The sequence below is a fragment of the Malus domestica genome, chromosome 16, assembly GCF_042453785.1.
Source record: "Malus domestica chromosome 16, GDT2T_hap1".
NCBI lineage: Eukaryota > Viridiplantae > Streptophyta > Magnoliopsida > Rosales > Rosaceae > Malus > Malus domestica.
The window spans coordinates 31,083,852-31,086,346 of NC_091676.1; the positions used below are offsets into that span (position 1 = coordinate 31,083,852).

The 2,495-nt window shown below is 40.9% G+C and overlaps 1 non-coding gene across 1 annotated transcript; it reads right to left on the bottom strand.

Moving 5' to 3' along the window:
* Positions 1–270: 270 nt before the first annotated feature.
* On the bottom strand, positions 271–377 carry LOC114822376 (small nucleolar RNA R71). The gene has a single exon (XR_003770452.1). It is a non-coding gene; the product is annotated as a small nucleolar RNA R71 (small nucleolar RNA).
* Between the last annotated feature and the right edge of the window lie 2,118 nt (positions 378–2,495).

Below are 2,495 nucleotides of genomic sequence, written 5' to 3' on the forward strand. Positions count from 1 at the left end.
TTGAAGTCCAGTTTGCTGCATCACATTCCAAAGTACCATGGGCTGTCCATGGAGGATCCAAATAAGCATTTGAAGGAATTCGAAGTGGTTTGTTCAAGCATGACCCCAGTCAATGTTGATAGAAGCATATTGAAGATGAAAACTTTTCCATTCTCTTTTTTGGAAAAGGCTAAGGATTGGTTGTACGAATTGGCACCCGGAACCGTCACTTCTTGGGAAAGCATGAAGAGAGCATTTTTAGAGAAGTTATTTCCAATGTCAAGAGTCATTATTTTAAGGAAAAGGATTAGTGGCATTCAACAAAATCAAGGAGAATCATTTCTGACGTATTATGAGCGTTTCAAGACTCTCGTTGCATCATGTCCTCAACATCAAATGAAAGAAGAGCTTCTCCTTCAATATTTCTATGAAGGACTTCTTCCAATTGAAAAACATATGCTAGATACCTCAGCGGGAGGAGCTTTGGTTGACAAAACACCCATTACTGCCAAGACCCTAATTGCCAACCGAGCCTTGAATGCACAACAATACGAAGGAGTTGGACAGAGAGATCCCCCACGGCAGCAACATGTGAATGAGTTAAGTGCAATTTCTGAAATTCAATCTTAATTAGCTAATCTCACTCTTCTTGTGTCACAGGCTGTTGAAAGACCCAAAGTGCAAAAACATACAATTTGTGGCGTGTGCTACAAGGACACCAATCTGAAAAATACCCTCAATTGATCAAGAATGGAGGATGGGAAAATGCCAACACCATTGGGTTTCAAGGCCAAAATCAGCCCAAATATGATTCATACGCTAACATTTACAATCCGGGCTGGAGAGATCATCCAAATACGAAGTGGAGGGAGTTTCAACAACCTCAACAACAAGGAGGATTTTGACCACCACCCCCTGGGATGTTTCCAAGGCCATACGCACCAACACAACCCCAACCCTAATCTGCCCAACAAAAATCAGGTTCGTCCATAGATAATGATCAAATTGTTCAATTATTAACCACTGTGGTGCAAGGAATGCAAAATCAAGCCAAAAAGGTGGATGAATTGGATAAGCAAATGGGGCAAATGGCGGAATTCATGGGCCAATTCCGAGAGCAAGGCAGATTGCCTAGTTCAACGGTTGTCAACCTGAAGGGAGGATTTGAATCTGCAAAGGCCATCATGTTGATTAGTGGAAGAGAAGTTGGAACTGACCCAAAACCATCCAAATTAAGCGAAAATGAGGACGAGAAACTGCAATTCAAGGAAGAGGAACAAGGCAAAGCCACGGCAAGGATTGAGCAATCCTTGCCGCAGCCCCCTACACTACCTAATCCGTCCAACCTAGGTAAGATAGGTTCAAGTTCGATTAATTCTAACCCTATTCCACCAAATGTACCTTTCCCTCGTAATTTTATGCAATCAAAGAAGGAAGAGAGTGGCAAGGACATTCTTGAGACGTTTAGGAAGGTACAAGTCAATATCCCACTCCTTGATGCAATCAAACAAGTCCCAAAGTATGCTAAATTCTTGAAAGAACTTTGCACAACAAGGAAGAGGATTTTGAACAAGGAAGTGATAAGGGTAGGTGAGAATGTTTCAGCTATCTTGCAACGAAAACTGCCCCCTAAATGCAAAGATCTGGGTAGTTTTACAATTCCTTGTGTTATTGGCAATACTCAGTTTGAACATGCCATGTTAGACTTAGGTGCATCCATTAATGTCATGCCCTATTCTATTTATGTATCTATGAACTTAGGAAAGCTGAAAAATGATGGTGTTATTATCCAATTGGCCGATCGTTCTAATGCATATCTAAAAGGAATTTCGGAAGATTTTTGGTGCAGGTTAATCACTTAATCTTCCCCGCTGACTTCTATGTACTTGAAATGGAAGATTCAGATCGTCCTCATCCATTGCCAATCCTACTTGGAAGACCATTCATGAAAACAGCCCGCACCAAGATCGATGTGTTGAAATGGACGTTGACAATGGAATTTGATGGCGATGTTACTGATTTTAATATTTCTGAAGCCATGAGGTATCCTAGTGATGATCATTCTTGTTTTTCTATTGATATAATTGATTCATTGGCGCAACAATACCTTGAAGATTTGAATGAGGATGCCCTTGAAACAACCATTACGAAAGGAATGGGCCTTAAAAACAAAGGAGCATGACCTATGCTCACCCACGGCATGCATGAAGACATCCTTGCCTAACCGTATCCAAACCGGTTGGAGAGTTTGCATTGATTGTAGGAAGCTCAACACCACCACAAGGAATGATCACTTCCCTTTGCCGTTCATTGATCAAATGCTTGAAAGGTTAGCTAGTCATGTATTTTATTGTTTTCTTGATGGTTATTCGGGTTATAATCAGATTGTCATAGCACTGGAAGATCAAGAAATACCACTTTCACTTGCCCATTTGGTATGTTTGCTTATCGTCAAATGCCATTCGGTTTATCCAATGCACCAGCCACATTTCAAAGATGCATGGTAAGTATTTTTT